Source organism: Tursiops truncatus, chromosome 1 (genome assembly GCF_011762595.2).
Source record: "Tursiops truncatus isolate mTurTru1 chromosome 1, mTurTru1.mat.Y, whole genome shotgun sequence".
Lineage (NCBI taxonomy): Eukaryota > Metazoa > Chordata > Mammalia > Artiodactyla > Delphinidae > Tursiops > Tursiops truncatus.
In genome coordinates this window covers 10,341,240-10,365,698 of record NC_047034.1, presented here as the reverse complement: position 1 = coordinate 10,365,698, position 24,459 = coordinate 10,341,240, and positions in this window count along the sequence as shown.

Here is a 24,459-nt window from a genome sequence, read left to right as displayed (position 1 = left end):
TTGGTTTTTTTTCCAAGAAAATCATCTAAATAAAATCATATGCTGTTGCCTTTGAGTAAATCATTTTCATCTAATGGATTTGAGAGGAATCAACATTGTTGGGTGCATTCACAGTTTATTATTATTATTGAGCACTTATTCCATTGTATGGATGTATCACAGTTTATTCTTTCCTAAATGAGAAATATTTGGACTATTTCCAAAGTTTGGCTATTATGAATAAAGCTACCATAAACATTCATATTCAGATTTTATGTGAACATAAGTTTTCTTTTCCCTAAGATAAATAGGAATAGGGTAACTGGATCATATGATAAGTGTATGGTATTATATGGTAAGTTTAACCTTATAAGACACTGCTAAATGTTTTCCAAAATTACTAGAACACTTTTGCATTCCTACCAGCAATATGAAAAAGTTTCTGTAACTCTGAATAGTATATACGGTGTAGTCAATTTTCTTGATAATAGTCATTCTAAAAGTTATAGAGTGGTACCCCGTTGTGGTTTAAACATTTATTTCCGTAATGACTAACAATGTTAAACATATTTCCATGTGATTATTTGTCATCTATATATCTGTAATGGTAAAATATCTTCTCAAATAATTTGGCACCTTTATTTATTCTTTTAGTATTTTTTTAGAGTTTTTGGTATATCTTGGTCATAAGTCCTTTACGAAATACATAATGTGAAAAAAAAAAAGAATTTATCATCAGAAACACTATAAGCCAGAAGACAATAAAACATCTGTACAGTGATGAAAAATACAATGATAAATCAGAATATGTATCCAGCTATCTTTTAAGAACAAAAGTAAAATGTATTCATATAAAAAATATATATATGTGTGTATATATATATATATATATATACACACACACACACATGTATGTATAATTTTGTGAATATATTTTCCAAGAGTGTGGCATATTTTTTTTATTCTACTAAGAGTGGCTTTCAAAGAGCAAACATTCCTTGTTTTGATAAATTAGATATTCATAATTTATGATTTTCTTCCTTTATGGATCATAGTTTTTAGGGTGCATATAAGAAAATTTCACCTAGCCAGAAGCCATGAAGATTTTTTTCTATGATTTTCATTTTGAGTTTTATAGTTTTTGGTTTCACATTAAGGCCTAGAATCCATATTGAGTTAATTATTGTATATAGTGGGTAGAAGGATAGAGGTTTATTTTTTTCTTATGGATGTCCAATTGTTCTAGTATCATTTGTTGAAAACTGTATTCTATTTTTGTTGAATTGACTTCACACCCCTTTAGAAAAACACTGGGTCATGTATGTATGGGTTTATATTTAGCCTCTAGTTCTGTTCCATCATTTTGTATGTTTTTTTTCTCTTTCTAAAACCACTCAATTATTATAGCTTTAAGTAAGTCTTGACATTAGGCATTAAGAGTCCTCCAAAACTTTTCTCATATTTCAAAAATTGTGTTGGCTCTTCCAGTTATTTTGCTTTTCTGTACACATTTTTTAATGAATTTATCAAGTTCTAAAAAAAATATCCTGTGATTTTCTTTGAAACTGACTGAATTGATCACTTTAAGGAAAGATGACAACTTAGAGAAATTAAGTCTACTAATCCAAAAACATAGTAAATTTCTGTATTTATTTCTTTATTTCATCAGCATTTTACAATTTTAAATACATAAATGCTTCACATATTTTGCTGTGTTTAAACCTAAGTAGTTCATGTTTTAGGTGGTACTGTTAATGGCACTTCTCAAAATTTTTTATTACTATTGTTCATTGCTGTTATATACAAATATAATCAATTTTTGTATAGTGCCATTATATTTGATAAATGGCTAAATTCACATATTGAGTTCTATTAAATTTTTATATTATTTTAGATTGCTTTTTTGAAGGTAATCAATATGTTTGCAAATATAGAAATAGTATTATGTTCAATAGGAGTGATAATGGCAGACATCTTTTTTTGTTCCCAATCCAGGTAGAAAAGGCATTCAGTTCTCTTCAATACTTGTGATGATAGTTGTAGACATCTTCAGTAAGATGAATATTTCTTTCGGTTCTAGCTCTATGAGGTTTTTTAAAATCATGACTAAATTTTGAATTCTATCAAATGCTATTTCTACTTCTAGTGAGAGGATCATAATGTTTTTCTTCTTTATTATGTTAATATGTGAATTACATTGATTGACATTTGAATGTAAAAACAGCTTTGCATTCCCAGCATAAATCTTATGTGACCATGGCATATTATTCTTTACGTATATTGTCAGCTTTGCTTTTCTAATATTGTATTGATTTTTCTTTTTTTGCATCTCTGTCCAGAAGATGCTCTGTCATTTATTTTCCTTAAAATATCTTTTTCCACATTTGACATCAGTGTAATGTTAACCTTATAACTGAGTTAGAATATTTTCCTTTAGTCTACAAGAATTTGTGCAGGATTGATGGTATTTCTTTCTTAAATGACTGGTAGGATTTGCAAGGCAAGCCATACGAGACTTACAACCTTATGTTGTAAGGTTCTGACTATGGATTCACTTGCCCTAATAGATATAGGGCTATTCAGGTTGAATATTTCTTCATGAGTAATCTTTCAAAGTTTCTTTCAAAGAATGTGTCTATCTTATCTAAGTCACCAATTTGTGGGCATAGATAAGTTTGATTTTACTTCTCTGTAGGCCTGAGAATATACTTTACATGATTTCAGTTATTTAAAATTGTTAAGGTTTTGTTTATGGCCCAGAATATAGTCTATCTTAGTGAATGTTCCATGTATATCTATTTCTGTTTCTCCATTTCTTTTCTTTTAAACTATTTATGTCATTATATTAAACATTGATTTCTAGTCAAAACAATTTTTTAAAAGAAGAATAAACTTTGAGGTCTCACAATTTATGATTTCAAAACTTACTACAAATGTATTGTAATCAAAAGAATGTGGCACTGTCATAAAGACAGACATATACACCAATAAAAAAAAATAGCCCAGGGCTTCCCTGGTGGCGCAGTGGTTGAGAGTCCACCTGCCGAGGCGGGGGACACGGGTTCGTGCCCTGGTCTGGGAGGATCCCACATGCCACGGAGTGGCTGGGCCCGTGAGCCATGGCTGCTGAACTTGCGTGTCCAGAGCCTGTGCTCCTCAATGGGAGAGGCCACAACAGTGAGGGGCCCATGTACCGCAAAAAACAAAACAAAACAAAACAAACAAACAAACAAAAATAGCCCAGAAGTAAACCCTCACATATATGGTCAAAGAATTTGGACTAGGTTGCCAAGACCATTCAATGGGGAAAGGATTTTTTTTCAACAAATAGTGTTAGAGAAACTAGATATATATCTGCAAAAGAAAAATTTGGACCCTTATTTACACCATATTGAAATGTTAACTCAGAATGTATCAAAGTTCAGAACATAAAGCTCTTAGAAGAAAATATAGTGGAAAAGCTTCATGGTGTAAATTTGGCAATGATTTCTTAAATATGACCCCAAAAGCACAGGCAACAAAAGAAAAAAATAGATCAATTAGTCTTTCAAAATTAAAAACTTCTGTGCATCAAGGGAAATATTAACAGAATGAAAAGGCAAACCATGGAAAGGGAGAAAATTGAAAATCAGATATCTGATAAGGGATTAGTATCCAGAATATATAAAGAACTCTTGTAATTCAACAAAAAAACTAACAACCAGTTTAAATACAAAGTACTTGAATAGACATTTCTCCAAAGAAGACATTAAAATGGGCAATAAATACATTAAAATAAGCTTAACAACACTAATCATTAAGGAAATGTTAATCAAAATCACAAAGAGACAGTTCAACATACCCATTATGAAGGCTATCAAAACAAACAAACAAAGAAACAAAAAATCAGACAAAAAAAAAAAAAACCCAGAAAATAACAAGTGTTGGTAAGGATATGAGGAAACTTGAGCCCATGTGCATTGCTGGTAGAAATGTCAAATGGTGTAGTCACCATGGAAAATAGAATGATGGTTCCCAAAAAAAGTACACATAGAATTACTATTTGATTCAACAATTTCACTACTGGATATAGATACTCAAAATAATTGAAAGCAGGGACTCAAACAGATGTTTGACCAGTCATTTTCATACCAGCAATATACCCTATTCTCTAGTTAAAAGAGGAAACACAAGTGCCCATTAATAGATGAATGAATAAACTAAATCTAGTATATATATACAGAATATTATTCAACCTTAAAAAGGTAGGAAATTCTGGCACATGTAACCATATGGATGAACCTCAAGGATATTATGCTAAGTGAAATAAGCCAGTCACAAAAGACAAATTCTATATGACTCCACTCATTTGTCATGTCTAGAATAGTCAAATTCGCAGAGACAGAAAGTAGAATGGTGGTGGCCAGGGGTGAAAATGTGGAGTCAATATTCAAAGGATATGGAATTTAGTTTGGGGTAGATTAAAAAATGTTCTGGAAATAAAGACGGTAACGATTACACAACAATATGAATGTACATAATGTCACTGAACTGTATAGTTATAAATGATTAAAATGGCAAATTTTATGTTATGTATATATCAACACAACTAAAAATGGGTTTCTAGTAGAGATCTTGGTTTTTTCATCCCATAATATAATCTGTGTCTCTTAAGCCATTTAAAGGTTATTTTTATGTGATTGTATTAAAATATACCATCTTGCTGTTTTCTCTTTGTTCCATTTGATTTTCCTTGTCTCATTTTCTGCCTTCCTTTTTGTAACTGGAACTTTTTTGTTTAACATTCCATTTTATCTCTCTACTGACCCTATTGACTAATACTTTGTGCCTCTTTTAAAAATGCTTCTAATAGTTGCTGTAGGGTTTACTATGTATTACAATAACTTAATTAATTGGGGTTTATCTTTAAATAATATTTTACCATTTTACCAGTAGTGTAAGGATCTTACAATACTATATTTCTAATACTATATTTCTAAGTCCTCTCTGCTATCCATTTTTCTATTGTTGTTATACATTTTATTTTTACATATTTCTAAACACATACATATTGCTGCTACAATTTTGCTTTACTTACATTTCAGAGCCATTTAACAAGATTCAATTTCCAGCATTTTAAATTTTTTTGTGTAAAGTCAAGCTGCTCTTTGATACCATCTTTTCTGCTGGAATAAATACTTTTTAACATATCTCATACAGTATTTTTGCTGGCAACAAATTCCCTTAATTTCAATTTATCTGAAACCAATGTTATTTCTCCTAAATTTTAAAGGTAAATCTATATATTTTTTATGATTATAGCATTTTAGAGTGACATATTTTATTATTTCATACTATCTCAGGCAGACATTTCATACCAATCTTCCATGACTATCAAAGTGAGTGATAAGGTTTTCATTTTTGTCCTTATGAATGCCACTATGTTTTAGGCTAATTGTGACCAACAAGTATTGATAATCATTTTTATTCACAGGTAAGAAACTGATTTTATTGCTTTATAATAACCCCCACAAAACTTAGCCTCTTAAAACAACCATTTATTTAAGTCATAATCATGAATAGTTTTGATCTAAGCAGGCCTCATTTGTTCTCATCAAATCTTGCTCATGTGTCAATGGTTATTTATGTTAATTGGGGGTTTCTGGGCTACAGTTTACTTCAGTTACATATCTGGAAGTTGGCTATCCATCTGTTGGGGAATCCTAATTCTCCATAAGGATTCTTATCCACCTGCACATGAGCCCAATCTTGTTTATATGGTAGCAGCTTTCTGCAGTATGAGGAAAAGCTATAAGATATCTTGACACCTGTGTAAAAATCAACAAAACAACAATCTGCCATAAGAGCTGAGATCAATAGAATTGATGAAAGAAGAGACAAGGTGTTTGGAATTCTTTGGGGCTTCCCCCCTTTTTCCTGTTGCTAACTGGTCAAATGACTATAAAAAAACCTCAGCTATCCTTTTTCCTTTCTTCTTAAATGTATGAGATTGAATTGAAGCTCCTCTAAAACCCCTCCAGATATAAACATTAGAATTCTGTTATCATTAACAAGTATTTCAACTTATTTCTCTGTCATTTAAGATAATGATAAATATTATCTTTCAGTTGCTAAGAATGTAAAGATATGAAATACAATGTAAATTAAATATTTCTCAATGTTTGAGGGGAGAAATCTGCATAGAACTATGCCTTTACCATGTGCCACAGTGACATAAAGGTGAGATTAATATCTATGAGTTAAAAATTAGTGTTTGACTAGATTACTTTAAAATGTCTTTCATTTTGGAGGGTTCACCTATATGTTACTTGCATGTAAAACTAAGGCTAAGATTTCAAAATATGGCTGGTAGAGTACTTGTAAGCATAGAGGTAATGCTTTACCTGACACATTTACATGATATTTATTGCATTTACTGGGATGACATTAGCAGAATGTGTATCACCAGTTTTCTAATAACATAAAATATCTCTTCATCCTCATAGCATGTGCCATTTCACCATTTATTAGTAATTTCAGACACATAAACAAGTGCCTAATCAAAAAATCATCACATATTTGAGAAAAATGGACACCATAAAAGAGAGACTAAACCAAATGAAGAATTAATACCTGATAAATAGTTGCTAGCTAGATCAGAAGTTCAAAATATATTATTTTACATTATAGTCATTCTATCAATCTGTCATCTATACCTTCCATCATCCTAAATGATATTTTCACACCATCTTCCCTCTTTTCAACCTTCCTCCACACAATCTTTACTATCTATTTATATGGTTGATTTCTATATCAATGAGAATGTTGAAATAGAGTCTCATTTGCATTTAGAGTATTTGCTGATATGTAAAATCTTACTAATGCCATCTTATTAACTGCTTTGTGGTTTTGTAGTTCCATTGTTTCCTTTTCCTCTGTTTCTGTCTACCTTTGTAAATTGGTGATTTTCCATGGTGGTATTCTCTGATTTCCCATTCGTTGTCTTTTGTGAATCAACTTTAGGTTTTTGCTTTGTGGTTATCATGAGGCTTACGAAAAATACCTTATATATAAACAGTCCATTTTAAGCTGAGACCAACTTAACTTTGATTGTGTACAAAAGCTTCACCCTTTTACTCCCACCTTTTTACTTTTTTATAACAGTTTTCCTCTTATTACGGTGTGTATCCATTAAAAGTTATAACAGTTATAGTTATTTTAATATTATTTTCCCTGAATTCTGATACTATAGTTGATTTGTTAACATACCATCCTATTACAGAATTGGATTTTTCTAAATCTGACTGTATATTTACCTTTACCTCAGTGTGTTGTATTCTTTCCTATGTTTTTATGTTACTAAATATAACATTGCATTTCAGCTGAAAAACTCCTTTTAGCATTTCAGACAAGACAGGTCTGTTAGAGATGAACTCCCTTAGCATTTGTTTGTTTGTATGGGAAAGTATTTCTCCTTCCTATCTGATGGATAACTTTGCTGTATACAGTACTCTTGGCTGGCAACTTTTTTCTTTTAATGTTTTGAAGGTAAATGGATTGAATTCACCAAACAAAATTAACAGAGTGGCTAGACAACTATATGTTGTCCATAAGAGACTCACTCACTCAGCTATAAGGACACAGAGACACTGAAAAGAAGGGATGGAAAAAGATATTCCATGCAAGTCAAAAAACAGAAGAAATCTGGGTGAGCTATACTTATATCAAACAAAATAAACTTTAAGTCAAAATGGTAATAAAATACAAAGAAGGTCAATACATAATGATAGGAGGAGGACCTAAATATATTAAACAACGTAGGAGGACCTAAATTATTAAACAAATATCAACAGATTTAAAGGGAGAAATAAGAAGCAAAAATAATAGTTGGGGACTTCAATATCTCACTTTAAGCAATGAATAGATCATCCAGACAGAAAATCAACAATGGAACCTTGGAATTGAACCATACTCTAGAACAAATGGACTTAACAAACATATATATAGGGGACCTTGAAGATGGCGGAAGAGTAAGACGCGGAGATCACCTTCCTCCCCACAGATACACCAGAAATACATCTACACGTGGAACAACTCCTACAGAACACCTACTGAATGCTGGCAGAAGACCTCAGACCTCCCAAAAGGCAAGAAACTCCCCACGTACCTGGGTAGGGCAAAAGAAAAAAAAAAAGAAACATATATAGAACAGTGTATTCAACAATAGCAGAATACACATTCTTCTCCAGTGCACATGGAACATTCCCCAGGATAGACCGCATGACAGACTGCAAGACAAGTCTTAGCAAATTTAAGAAGACTGAAATCATACTAGTTTTCTTTTCTAACCACTAGAAATCAAAACAAGAGTTGAAAATTTACAAGCATGTGGAAACTAAACAACACACTACTGAACAACAAATGGGTCAAAGAAGATATCAAAAGATAAATTAAAAGATAACTCAAAACAAATGAAAATGGAAGCACAACACACCAAAACCTATGGGATGCTGCAAAAGCAATTCTTCTAGGGACGTTTATAGCAATAAATGCATATATGAAGAAAATAGAGATCTCAAATAAACAACCTAAGTTTTACAATTCATGAAGTGAGGAAAAGAAAAATGAATTAAGCCCAAAGTTAGCAGAAGAAAGGAAATAACAAAGGGGAAATAAATAGAGATCATAAAGACAACAGAAAAGATAAAACAAAACAAGAGATAGTTTTTCAAAAACATAAACAATATTGACAAGTATTTAGCTAAACTACCAAGAAAAGAAAGAGAAAACTTAAATTTAAAAAATCAGAAGTGAAAGAGAAGTGAAACCACAGAAATACATAGGATCATAAAAAATTACTATAAAAAAGATATGCCAACAAATTAAATAACCTGGAAGAGAAGCATAAATTCCTGGAAACATACAACCTGCCAAGAGTGAATTAGAAAAAAAAAAGAAAAAGAAAGAAAATCTGAACAAACCAATAGCAAGTAAAGAGACAGACTGTAATAAAAAACCTCCCAAAACAGAAAAGTCCATGACCATATGCCTTCATTGGTGGATTCTACCAAACATTTAAAGAAGAATTAATGCTAATCTTTCTCAAACTCTTCCAGAAAAATGGAAGAGGAGGGAACACTCTCAAACTCATTTTATGCAGCCAGGATTATACTCACACCAAAGACAGATAAGGACAGTATAAGAATAAAAAACTATAGACAAATATCCCTGATGAATATAGATGAAAAGAATTCTCAGCAAAACATCAGCAAACTAAATTCAACACTCTAAAAGGATCATACCCCACAAACAAGTGGGATTTATCTCTGGAATGCAAAAATGGCTCAATATCTGCAAATCAATAAATGTAATATAACACATTAATAGAATGAAAGATAAAAATTATATGATCATCTCAATATATGCAGAAAAAACATTTGACAAAATATAACATCCTTTCAGGATAAAAACCCTCAACAAATTGGGTATAGAAGGAACATACCTCAACATAATGAAGGCCATATAAAACAAACTGATGCTAACATCATACTCAATAATGAAAGACTGAAAGCTTTTCCTGTAAGATCAGGAAAAATACAGGTTGCATACTCTCATCACTGTTATTCACCATAGTACTGGAAGTTTTAGCTAGAGAAATCAGGCAAGACAAAGAAATAAAAGGCAACCAAATCAGAAAGGAAGGGGTAAATTTGTCATTATTTACAGATAATGTGATCTAATATGTAGAAAATTTTAAAGACCACACTCAAGTACTTTGGAACTAATCAAACAATTCAATAAAGTTGCAGGATATAAAAATCAATATACAGAAATCAGTTGCATTTCTATACAATAGCAACAAAATATCCATAAAAATAAAGAAAATTATCCCATACACAGTAGCATCACAAACAATAAAATACTCAGGAATAAATTTAACCAAGGAAGTAACAGATCTGTAGATCTGTTCTATTAAAACTATAAGCTTTTTTTTTTTTTTTTTTTTTGCGGTACACGGGCCTCTCACTGTTGTGGCCTCTCCCGTTGTGGAGCACAGGCTCTGGATGCGCAGGCTCAGTGGCCATGGCTCACGGGCCCAGCCGCTCTGCGGCATGTGGGATCCTCCCAGGCCAGGGCACGAACCCACATCCCCTGCATCAACAGGCGGACTCTCAACCACTGCGCCACCAGGGAAGCCCCAAAACTATAAGCTTTTGATGAAAGTTACTGAAGAAGATACAAACAAATAGGAAAATAACCCATATTCATAGACTGAAAGAATTAATATTGTTAAAATGGCCATATTACCCAGTGTGATCTATATATTTAATGCAGTCTCTATCAACATCCCAATGGCATTATTTCACAGAAATAGAAAAAAATAAACAATCGTAAAATTCTTATGAAAACACAAAAGATTCTGAATAGCCAAAGCAATACTGAGAAAGAATAACAAAGCCAGAGGCATCACACGTTCTGATTTCAAACTATAGTACAAAGCTATAGTAATTGAAACAGTATGGCACTGGCATACAAATAAACACAGACCAAATGAAGCAGAATAGAGAACCCAGAAATAACTTTCAGATTCTTCAGATATGATGCCAAAAACACAAACAACAAAAGCAAAATCAACAAGGGGGATTACATCAAACTAAAAAAATGTTTCTTCACAGGAAAAGAAACACTAAACACAATGAAAAGGCAACTTAAAGGATAGGAGAAAATATTTGTAAACCATATATGATATAAGAGGTTAATATGCAAAGTAACACAGTAGAGTGTGGTCAAAACAATTTTTGTGTTGAATAATCAAGTAATATTGAAATTAAAACATTCAATAGTCTATCTAAAAAGATAAAAAATGTATAACAAAATAATCCTTGAGAATATATAAAATAATTAATGATGTTAAAAGCAGAATGTAAAAAAAAATCTGCTAAAACAATTATGTTTAATTGTTAATCAAATATTTATGAATTTATAAATATATGTAACAAATAGATTCAAGGAAATTACTTATTCTAAAACATAAACATGTTTTTCTAAGTTTTTACAGTAATTTCAATATTGGTCTCCAGGAAACTTTCCTAAATTAATTTTTATTTATAGTGTGCTTATGCCAATTTCCTTTTATACATTCACCACATTTCTCTGTATATAATTAGTCATCATAACTAGTGAATTTTGCAAATACAGAAGATGAAAAAGAGGAGTTCTTAAAATATGCTGACAATCTTCCTTCAGACACATCTGATGTAAATGGTTCCACAGACGTCTACAAGTCATATTTACAGGTCTGTATCTGTGCATGTGCATGTGTTATATCAATGGGAAACTGGACTTCTACTAATAACATCCTTATATTTAAATATTTTATGCCTTGTATTTCTTTTGTAATCTAAAACATACACAGTTGTTAAAAATACAGTTTCAGAATTTGACAGATTTTGAAAAGACTAAGTTTTAGAGAAAAAGGCAAAAATCTGAATAAAAATTTGTACATATGGCTATCTTCCTTTTCTGGGAATTTGCTTTTCATTAGATAATTTTTCATAACTCCTAAGGAATAATTTGAAATTAGAATGTAACTTGAAGAAAACTGATACATAAAATATGAAAAAATAATCCACTTGATATATAAATGAAATATGGCACTTTAAATTAGTTAGTACTTATATTTATAGTTATTCCATTAATATTCATTAGGCATAAACTTCATAAATATTAAACTAGTACATTCTAGTCTCCTTAAAACATATTTTTGTTTAACCTCGAGGTTTATGGGACTAAAAGAATGCATATACTGATAACAATAAAGCATCTGATATTCCACATTGAGATGAAATTTGTCATTATGGTTGAAGCCTTTCAGCTTGTTAATCCATCAAGAAGTAGAACCTTGGAACCTGAGAGAGGGCATTGACTTGTTTATTTTTCATAATATGGTTCCAGCCAGGAAAGAACAGAAGAGGGGAAGTTCCTCTCCTTCTAGCCTGAGGGGGTGAAGAAGTGTGACTGACATAAGCTCAAGCTGGATTGAAATCATAGCCCAAGCTACACCCAAATCTGGAGAAACTTGGTCTGTATTAGAACAGATCCAAATTTAGCAGAGTGACCAAAAGATGCCCCTTGCATCTCAGTAACCACCAGTCCAGGAGACTGCCCGGAACCACCACTTTGCAGTAATATCCTGCAAAAATGTATAGTAGTCAAAGATGTTTCCTCACCCTTATAAAGTTACTGAAGCCACATTTCTCCACCTACACCCAAATAAATAAAGAAAAGAAGGGCAAGGGGGTCTGAACTCAGAGAGAAAGGACATGTTTGCCTTAAGAGAATTTAAATCCAACTTGTCTCTCAATACCCATTCTTTTCATCTTCCTTAAAACATAGTCTCTGATTTTTAATGTTGCGTATAGCCAAATAAACTTATTTAAAAAAACAACAAAATCATAACAGCAGCAGCAACAAAATCCTCCAACTTCCAGCCCTCTGTGCTACCTGATGAGGCCACATGCCCAAGTCTCGCCTAGTGGAAGAACAGGGGAGAAGGAGCCTGGGTCCCCGAGTGTCATGGTGCCACCACACAGCAGTGACTGCTTGGCCTCTGACCTTGTATAAGTGAGAAAGAAACTTCTACCTGCTTATGTTTCACTTAAATTTTTTTGTCTTCACAGCTAAATATAACCTTATGAGTACAAAAATAGTTTAACATTAATACATCTGTCTCTATTGAGTTTAAAATGGTTGGCCTAAAATTAGTTTTCTTTTTCTGTTACCCAGTATATGGAGCATATAAGAAAGATCAGTGAGTTGAGAGAGAAAATATTGAAAATTTATTTGCTCTTCTAATATTTACTATTTACTTATTTATACTTAGTTTTAAGCCATAGCATACACTTCTTGTTTTTTCAGTTTGTTTTTACACTCAAGAGCTCTGTAATCTGAGGTCAGTTGCTGAAGGGTTATGAAGGGCCACTTTTCATATCATAGTGGGAATCAAAAACCCATCAAAAGGGTAGAAAATATGTTTTAAAATAAACATCACCAATTTGTTTGTTTACAGCTATATTCCCCTGAGCATGTAATTTCTATTTCTTTCTCCCCAATACATAGATCAAGCTTCAGATTTTTGTTGTCTTCAAGGAACATATTGTGGGGAATAAACTAAAATATTTTATCTTTACAAAACTTGGTACTGTCCTTCACCTTCTACCTTCTTTGAAAGTTTGTCTCTCATTTAATCTATTTTATGGCACCTTAGAGCCCTACAGGAGTCTTCCAATGTCCTATTTATCTTTTCTATGGAGGATTATTTTAAGGTCTAACTGTTTAATAGTGACTAAATATAGTAGAGGGCATGTAATAGGACACATTAAACAAACTTCTAGTTATTTTGGTGTATAGGATGAAAATGTGACTATACATTTGATATGTTGTATTATGCTATTATGTCTGAAAGCCTTTTTGGATTCTTCATCAAAAGAGTATTTTTAAAACATGACACTATTTGAAATATATTTTGTTAAATGCCAGCATTTCAAAGTCTATTAAAATTGGATCGTCTTAAAGATGATCAAATAGGGGAAACCATTTAAACAGAAAATTGGAATAAATACACTTTGATCAGTACTTCAATAGATCTATCACTAGGTTATATTAGCTCTTTAAAATAGACATAAAATCTCAAAAAAGAAGTATATATGAAAAGTTTTTGGGGATTGATGCAACATTAAGTGAAATCCACTGGAGCAGAGTTTAATAACACAAGGATTCAAAGGGCTATGGCACCAGAGGAGCTGCCCGTGTAATAACCCAGAGGTTTGAGAGATTATAACACATTTTTAGAATTTTTTTAAAGAGCTTAGCATGGCTGGAAGAATGTATAATAAATGCTAATAAAGACAGAGGGAGGGAAGGGGGAAGAGAGAGAGGGGAGGGGGGGAAAGAGAGTGGAGGGGAGAGAGGACAGAAAGTACCAATATCCAAAATGAAAGAGACGTATCACTACTAATCTCACTAATCTTGTGGACATTAAAAGGATAATAAGTGAATACTATGAACAAATGTATGTCCCCAAATTTGATACCTTAGATGAAAGGGACAAATAACTTGAAAGGCACACACTGCATAGCTCACAAATGGAACAACTTCCATTTCTACAACTTGTTTGCATTCATTTTGGTTATGAGAGAAAAACACTACATATTAGTCATTGATTCAAATTATATAAACTATTTTCCACTGTGACATTTTAATACCACAATGTGTTGCCTCCAGAGTTGTCATAACTGAGTGTTCAATAGATAATTCTTCTGTAATAAAATCTATCTACTTCAGTAAGACAGGGTACAAGTAACATAATTAAATCCAATTATTACAACTTGAAAGGTGCAAATCTTCAAGAATTGATAACCTGAATAACTCTATATCTATTAAAATTAATCAAAATTTAAAAGGTTTCCAAAAGAAAAGCACCAGGTCCAGATGGTTTCACTAATAAATAAATCTAGGTATTGAAGAATAAAATAGAAATATCTACTACCGAATAGAGGCCAACAGAATACTCAGCATTTGAGAAGCTGACATGATTAAATTGTGCCTACCAGAAAATCTTCCTTTTATTAACACTAAAAGTCAATTGATTAGGAAATTTATTTACACCTACAAATTCCCTCTTATCGTGTAATATAACATACTGATGGATTTAATGTCTCCTCGTATTCACAGTTCCAGGAATTATGACAGGAAATCTTGGGAAAGGCATTTTGGAATTCTGCCTACATACTCATTACTATAGAAATTATACTGGTGATTGTTCTTTTGTCCTTTTAAATTCTTCTCCATTTCCTATAAATCCAGGCATGTTGACTACATCTTAACTGAGACTAATGAGAAAATGAATGCTGAGAATGTGCACGTTGACTAAGTTGTCCCCTTTTAACAAACTTCATTAGATGACCTTGCTTACATTTCCTCAGATTTGCGACACATGATCAAGGATGAATGTAAAGGTATTTGCAAGACTGAGCATTTTAATTGAGTAAATTGTTGTCCACCTCTTCCACTGCCCCAGCTGGGATTCTGTTATTAATGAAGAAGAAGACGGTGTCTAGAAGAGGATCTTATATATTGTATGGGCAACTAGGTATATCTACATACATCCAAGTTTCCAATTATTATTCCTCATAATACATGTTCTCTGTACTTCACTTATGTTAGGAGGGACATAATTTTGTTTTGCCTTAAAATAGCATAGAACCTCATTAATAATTAGTAGGACTTAGAATTAGAATTATTGTTAGATAATTCAGAGACTAACTAATAGGAAACATTTTTTAAATGACCAGTTTGGTCCCATTGTCTCTTTCAAGACATCTGTAATATTTCATAACATTTTAAAGTTTTGAACTTTTTCTTTAAGGAATTGAGACACTGAAACTTTAGCAAGTATTCTTTAAACAATCTCCAAGTAAACGAGTATTATTTTGATTAGTAATGTTAGTAACCGCAGTGAAAAATGGTATAAAGGTTAATAGTAATAATGTTCAACACAATACTCACCAAATACAAGACTCTAGTCTTAGCACTTTCTTAATCTTAACATTAAACCAAGGATCTGAGTACTTTTATTATTTCTATTTTACATACAAAGAAATTAAGGAATACAGATGTTAGGTAACTTATCTAGATATTTCAGTATGTAGTTTCAGTCCACAGCTAACGCAGCTGAGTTTTGTGGTAAAAATAAGCATATTTTCTACCAATTAAGTAATTCACTATATTCTAGATGGTTTGTTATAGGAACTTTATATATTCGATGTAGATTCTTAATTAGGAAGTTTTAGTCACATGCTAGGCGTAAACAGATGTATATTTTACGTTATATTCAATTTTAAGCCAGTAGATGTGATTTTCAAGTCAATGATTTCATAGAAAGTGATTTCTGATTGTGCTACATATGGTATGAGGGCATTAATATAATGAGTAACTTCTCGAGTTAACAGTGCAAATTTCCCATGAAGTATGTTTGATAGACATACAAATCAAGGTGTTGACATATAAAAATCATGACATTTCAAGGCAGTTTTAGATTCTGACAAAGACATTTAATAAAACTGTTTATATTCAGGGGGAAAAAAACACATTTGAGGAATCTTTTAACATACTTTTAACTCCAGTGGAGATTGTATCATATAATCTGGGAACTGCAATAGCAGTTGACTCAAGGCATCTACATAATGCTAGTTATTTCAAAGGGAGATAATTATACTACAGATAATTAATTATGCAATTACTGGATGACTGAAAGACCAAAAAAAATGATGCTGTTATGAATAACTGTAGAAGTAGTTACCATGTCTAGGTGAAGGAGAAAGAATGTAGGGGGAGGAATTCACAGCAGACACAGGCGCTTGGAGTAGAGTGTTTTCGACAGCTGGGGTTTGGAGGTCACCACATTACCTGTGCTCAGACCTGGGAGGGAAATGCATCTGATGGTCTCACTGCTTAAGGTCAGAGCACTTTTCCATGCTCAGATCATGTATCAGATAATCTGTTTTCTGTTCCCTCTTGAAATTTATAATCAGTGACACAGTCCATTCATGCATGCCCTTTACCCTTTTTATACTACGGAAAAGGGGCAATTTCAATTTCTAATTGAAGTAAACAATCGTTATTTACCCTGGAAATATAAAATCTAAGTAAACAGAGATAAAAGTCAGTCCTTATGGAGATGAAGTACAACTTTGCAAGTGGGTTTTCTGAAAGATGTAGAAAAAACCTCAAATTGATTATTAGGTTAAAAATAGACAGGGAACTTCCATTTCTACATGTTTCCAAATACATTCATTTTGGTTATGGGAAAAAGCACCACTTAGTCATTGATTCAGATTACATAAACTATCTTATAATGTGGTATTTTAACACCAAAAGGTGCTGTATGCAGGAATATCATAATTGAGTATTCAATAGACAATTCCACTGTTACAAAAGTCTAACTGCTTCAGTATGACAGGGTACAGAGTAACACAACTGAACCTAATTATTATCAGCACACAGTCTAAATTGCTGAAAAATGAGTTCTCTGGTCAGATAGACTATTAAATGGAATGTCATGGCCATAAATACTCCCTTCAGTATTTCTGAGATGGTGTTCCTGGCAGAAGCATTAAGGGCAGGACAGGCAACAAAGCCTCTTGCCAATGCTGTGTGTTGGTCAAACTCAAAGAGAAGGCAAGGGATGGCAAATAAATCCACTGATACGACAAGTAAATGTCAGCCTCCTAAAATACAGGGTAGTGTAGATAAGGGTAGAGAGTAATGTGGAAAGTCCAATGCGGAACATCCAGCACACCATACTGGTTCCAGAGCGTTTAAATAAAAGAAGTAAAGCATTACTGATCCACTTGAAGTGATCTATATCATCTATGATGAATTTAGTGTGCCTTTTATGTTCCTGCTTTAAAATTTCTATATGTACATATCTACAAACATTATTGTTTTATGTTTCTATTTTTTCATATTAATGGTATACTTACATACCATACCACAACTTATTTTTTCTTCACACACAAGTGTGTTCACAGGAACTGTTTATGCTGCTTCAAATAGATCTAACACACTCATTAATTACTGTACATTATTATATCTTTGTGAAAAATATCACGTTTTAGTTATCAGTTTTCTAACTAATTCTTAGGTGATTTTCACTGATAACTTTTTTCCTGTCTCATTTAACCACAGTGGAAGTTTCTTTAAAGAACATACCTACCATGGAATTATTCAATCTTAGGGTTTTTGTGTTTTCAATTATACTAATACTGTCAATTTGGTCTACAATGTAGTTGCAACAAATTTCTTTCCCACTGGCAATCTAGGAGAGCTCCTATTTGAATCAAAACTTGGTTTTATTCAACATACACCAGTCTGATTCAATAAAATGCTGTTTAAAAAAACTTTCATTCACCAGGTTATTAGCAAATATTATAATATTTCCTTTTTAGATATCTATTCAATTAATTTATAAAGCAACTCACTTCTGCAAGCATCTTCCTTGGATTTGGAGATGTAACAGTGAAACAAAAAAATCACAGCCCTTAGGAGCTTACATACTAATTTAAGGTGTGATATATAATCAATAAAATAAATAAGTGGCTTATAGCATATTAGAAGCTAATCATTTTTGTGCTAGAGTTTGGGTGAGGGGGCAGGCAAAGCAATTTTACATTGATTGATTGGGGAAGGCTGCTCTGGGACTATGACTTTTGAGTGAAGATTCAAACGATGTGAAGAATATATCATATGCACATCATTGTAAATGTGTTCTCTTTTCACATGTTCAAGCAATTTTGGGGCCGTGTATCGGGGAATGGAACTGCCAAGTAAAAACTGCAATATTTTAAACTTTAACATTTAATTCCAAGTTGCTTTTCAAACTGATTGTAACAAATTTCTTTCCGAACAGCTGTTTATTTTACTTCATATCTGTATTAGTTTGCTGGGGCTGCCATAGCAAAATATCAAACACTGGGTGGCTTAAACAACAGAAATGTGTTTTCTCACAGTTCTAGAGGCTAGAAGCCCCAGATCAAGATGTTGGCAGGTTTGGATACTTCTGACGCCTCTTTTCTTGACTTATAGATGGCTGCCTTTTTGCTGGGTCCTCACATGGTCTCTCCTCTGTATGCACTCACTTCTGTATCCACAGTCCCCTAACTAATCAGGACACCTGTCTGATTGGATTAGGGTTTACCCTAAACACCTTATTTTAATTTAACTACCACTTTAAAGACCTTATCTCCGCATAGAGTCACATTTTGAGGTACAGGAGAATAGGGTTGCAACATATGAATCTTGAAGGGACACAATTCAGCCCATGAGAACATCCTTACATTTGCTAAATGCACCTGATTAAATAGTGACAGATAACTGAAGTAGCAATTCACAAATCTCAGTGTTTAGAAACAAGCCCAGAAATGTCAACTAACTACTAATTCAGGATTGTTTTATTCCACATTTTGTAACCCTCCCCAAATACTTGAAATAAAACCCTATTAAAAACCTCCTTTATGTGTATATAGAACTTCAAAAACTGCTCCTTAAATTCATATGGAACAATAAAAGAACAAAAGAACTGAGTTGGTCGGCAGGATAATGAGTTCCCCCCAAATGTCCGCATCATAATACCTGGAACCTTTGAATATATTATCTGATATGGCAAAAGGAAATTCGCATATCTAGTTAAGTATCTTGAACTAGAGAGATTATCCTAGATTATCTAGATGGGTTCAATCTAGTCACGTAATTTCTTAAAACAGGAATTTCTGAGCTGTGGTCAGAGAAAGAGATGTGACAACAGAAGCAATGTCAGAGAAATGCAAAGTTGCTACCTTTGAAGATGGAGAAAGAGGGTCACAAGCCAAGGAATGTGGGCAGCCTCTAGCAGCAGCCATTCTGCTACATAAAACAAGTCAATCAACATAGCTCTCTATCAGAGTTTTAACTTGTCATCTTCATAACAGCCATACAGGTTATAACTGTCAAAATAATATTTTGAACACAAACAGTATTACTCTAGGGCTTGTCATTTTAACTACTAAGATAGGTAAACAAATTAAGTTAAAAAACTGATAATCACCAAAGAGAATGGATGGAAGCCTAAGCCTTTTCCAAAAGACTACAGAGAACCTAAGAAATATTCAGCAATGATTTTCATATACTTATAATTTTAATACATGGTATTTTCTTTTTCTGCAAGACAGAAGATCCTGAGAAAACAGAGTATGCAATATTCTCATTACCAAAGTAATTGTCTTATAGCTTATCTAAAGGGATAATTTATTTGAATATGTCACAAATGCTGAAAATTCAAAATATAGAGGCAATTAATATGATCGTTTATGAATACAAAATATACCCTAAGGGAACATAATATGAAGAATGCACAGTGAAAATCTTTTATTAATTCTTCAGAACTCATACTACTTTATAAAGACAAAATTAAAATATGATGCATTTTCTTGGACTGAATTGTCCTAAATTTGGCAGGCAGCAAATCTAAAATTAAGAAAACCCAAAAAGGAAAACTTAGAAGGACTCCAAATTAGTCAATTTGATATCAACCATCCAAATTGCATTAAAAAAGCATCGAGTGACACAAATAGTGTTACCCATTGAGGTTAAAGATTAATTTCATCATATGTTGTTTTAAAAACTTTGTTCTATAACATTTTCATGTGCATATGTAGACACTGGAAGAATATACATAACCAACAAATGCAAATTAAAAGATTTTCATTTTGAAAATTCATAATTTCTTTGCAAACAGTTTGCCTTTTACTGGTGAAAAGTAACATTCTTCCTGAATTATATATATAAGTATATTAAATATATTAAATATATATATATTAAATATATACTTATGTTCTTTTTAAAATAATAGTTTATTACTTTCTTTAGTTTGCAAAACCAAAATGTGTACTTTATAGAAAATTTCAGATTTTCAGGAAAGTGAAATAATGATTTTAAAATAAAATATATTAAATTCTACCTCTAGACAAGATTAAGTAAAGGGACCAGCTTAGCAATCCAGTTATAAAGAATTAAATAACCAGATAAAAAATTGAAGCAGCAGTTTTCAGACACTCAACATCAAGCTGCTCAGATCCGTGATCCCTAAGAGAGGAAAATAACTGAGGGAGCCCAACAATTACCCCCATTTTCTTCTGAGAAAGTTTCCAGCACACAATGCAGGCAGGAGGAATATGAGGGGAACCTGGTGGCCTTTCTGAGCTGAGTAGACACAGCTGAGGTGTGGGGAGGGGCCCCAGGTGGCTTGTGTTCCCAAGACAGAGCACTGCAGAAGCGGGAGCTACATAGAAATAGAGGTTCAGAGATTTGCAGAGTTTTCTATTCAGTTCTTTAGTTGAGTACAGATCGGGGTATGTGCTTGAGAAGATTACCCAAGACAATGTAAAGAACCACCCCCAATGGAGCAAATTGAACACTGATTGCCACTTAGGCCTGAAAATAAGCTAATATAAAATAGCCACCCTGAAAAACCTTGTAGTTCAAGTGACATGAGAAGATTATACAGAAGAAAGTGGAGAAAAATTACTCCTAGAATACACACTGCATTGATCCACCCACCCCCGACAAATTTCCTGGCATAGAAAGAAAAAAAAAGAAAACAATAATGAGGATAATCAAATATGCAGATCTGGAAATGACATGGATGTTAAAATTAGTATATAAGGGCAGCAAAGTTATTATAACAATAATATATTTGTGAAAGAATAGAAGACAAATCAAATATGCTATTCAGATATATGAAAGATATAAACAAATCCAGCTGGTAAACAAGAAAATTATAGTGTCTGAAATGAAAAGTACACTGGATTGGATTAATAAATTAGATTCTGTGGGAAAAGAAATAGTAAATTTGAAGATATATCAATAAAAACAGTTGAAAAAGAAAGAAGAAAAAAAAGGACTTAATAAAAAGGGTCAGTGAAATGTTGAAATGCTTCAAATGGCTTAGTTGAAAACTCTAAAGGAGTTGAGACATGGTAAAAGTCTTTGAAGATATGGCTGAAATGTTCCAAATTTGATAAAAAATTATAAGCACACAGATCCAAGAAACTTGAGAAATACAAAGCACAAGAGGCAAAAAGAAAACTATAAGGCATATAATAGTAATATTGTTTAACGTTAAACAGTCATACCAGTGATAAAAACAAAATCTTGGAAGGATGGAAGGAAGGAAGGAAGGAAGGAAGTGAGGGAGGGAGGAAGGAAAGAAGGAAAGAAGAGAGAGAAGGAATGAACAAAGAACAAACTTGTCAATAAATCTTTGCACATAGTAATACTTAATTCCTAATGATAACTTGGTATTCCCCTAATTTAAAGCCTGAGAGTGTCCATTTCCCTCTCTTTTTCACTTTTACCACCATTGTTTAAATCACCATTATTTCTTATCTGGAATATTCCACTATCAACACATCAAGACGATCAAGCCTTTAAAACACAAAGCGTCCATCAGACAAATGAATAAAGAAGATATGATATATACAATGGAATTACTACTCACCCATAATAAAGAATGCAATCTTGCCATCTGCGACGACATGGATGGACCTAGAGGGCATTATGTTAAGTGAAATAAGTCAGACAGAGAAAGACAAATACTGTATATCTTTGCTTATATGTGGACTCTAAAAAACAAATGAACAAATATAACAAAACAGTAACAGATTCAAGATACAGAGGACAAACTGGTGGTTGCCAAACTGGGAGGGTAGGGAGGTGGAGGGGGGGTGTGGAGGGATGGTTGAAATAGGTGAAGAGGATTAATAGGTATGAACTACCAAGTATAAAGTAAATAAGTCATAAGAAATATTTCCAGTAATATTGTAATAACTTTGGTGCATAATCTATAAAATATCAATCACTGTGTTGTACACCAGAAACTAATATAATATTGTAATTCAACTACACTTCAATTTTAAAATAAAATACTAATCTTATCCCCTGCTTATGAACTTCAAATATCTTTCCATTTGAATAATAGTAAAAGTCAAACTACTTCCAGTCAACTTTTTGCTTCTAGTGGTATGGACTTGCTGGTGGCAGAGCAAAACACTTTCCAAAAACAGCTAGAAATGTCAGATAAAGTATGCAATTATTTAGAGGAAGTTGAGAATTCTAAAGCAACAAAGACTCCAGAGAAAGAACCTTGAAAAGGAAAATGGGCTTCAAGTTTCTTCCTCCAAGGGTGTTTGTCAATTTTGGGGAGAGAAAGCAGAATTATTTTGAATCCTGAAAAGTTACCTTCATGTCATCTATTTTTCAACTGAATGAGTTATTTCTATGTGTACTGTTAGGATACGTTTAGTTTTATCTACATTACCAAAACAAAATAATGGATATTAACTAAGCCTGAAGATAAATAAAAAGGTTAAAGTTGAAGATTAAGCAAATTTTTAATTGGCATAAAATCACAGTGAAATTTTAGTCCTATTGCACTTACAGAGAAAGCACAATTACATTTTTTTTCTGGATATGAACAAAGACTAAAGATGTGGAGAATAATTAATTGGAATAAGCATTAAACATCATGTTCCATGCTCAAGAGGAGGAGCAAAATGATGATTATTTTCCTGGTAGATGAGCAAGTAGGGGAGATTTGAATACCAATTAACTCCAGACCATTGAGTCAGAACAGAGTCTATTAAGAGTTTCCCTATCAAAAAATTCATAGTAGTTCACGCTGGACTGAGGCATTTCCTTAGAATGTTTGGATCCTTAATACATGACTTAAATGTTACTGAAAAAGGAGAGTAGTTCAATTTGAATATACTTGCAGTTTGTAAGAATATTAAATATATGTAAGTGTAGATCAGCTGATTTTAAAACTTATTAGCTATTTGCCTCAAGTTTACACTTGTTTTATGGTAAAACAAATAACAGTTTTTATTAACAGTTAAATATATAACGAAAAGCACTCACGTAATACACATTTACATATTCTCCAAGAAATCTTATAAATTTTCCAAGAAATGGGTGAATGGAGGAAATAATAGCCAATTGTTCAGTGAATAAATTACCAATAATTTACAGAGTATCTTTCCTGTATGCATCAGATGGTGGTCACTACAAATGATGAGAGAGTAACTTCCGTGAAGGTATTTAGCATCCATTTACATCTCAGAGAAAGATACATTAAAAACTGTCAACTACACAAGGCAGCTTACTAGTGAAAAAATGATACTTCACAGCTAAAAATATAGCTATGTACATTTAGAAGCTATAAGTTAAATGAAAATGGCATAACCAGAAAATGTTTTCTACAGGAGTCAATTCAAAGAGTTATAACTTGAAGGAAAGATAGAATTTGGTGAGGGAGGTGAAACTAAAAACAAAGGAAAAAAAACAAAATCTAGTTTGAGCACAATGACTTGCTAGGACAGAGAAAACTTCCATCTAACAAGAAGAGAGAAAGCATGGAGCAGTAATGAAGGCTGTCAGTGGGAACAAAGGGGTAAATGAAATGCTTGATGATACATTTAATGAAGTGTGGTTTTCTGTTTTCTTGGTCTTTCACAAATGACCTGGAGGCTGTGCAGTGTGCTGGGTAAGAGAATGTTCTCTGGAATCAGATAAAAAATTTAAATCAGATAAAGGATATACTGAAAAACATAAGTTGCTTGACCTGCATTCATTCACCCCTTGGTTATCACATTTGAATTTTCAGCAGAAAAACAAAAAAGAAGACATTTAATGTATATTGTCCCTTTCTCCCTAGACATGATCATTCCACAGATGGTCGGTTCATTCAAGATGGGATTGCCCTTTTCTGATATTTTTGGATGTGAAACATCTTTCATGTGGTTGAAGCTATTATATGTAAAACTAAGGAGAAAAGAATTACAACCGTTGTCTCTCTAGAGATCTTGCAAGCAAGAAAACAATAGAGTGACACCTTCAAAGTGATTAAAA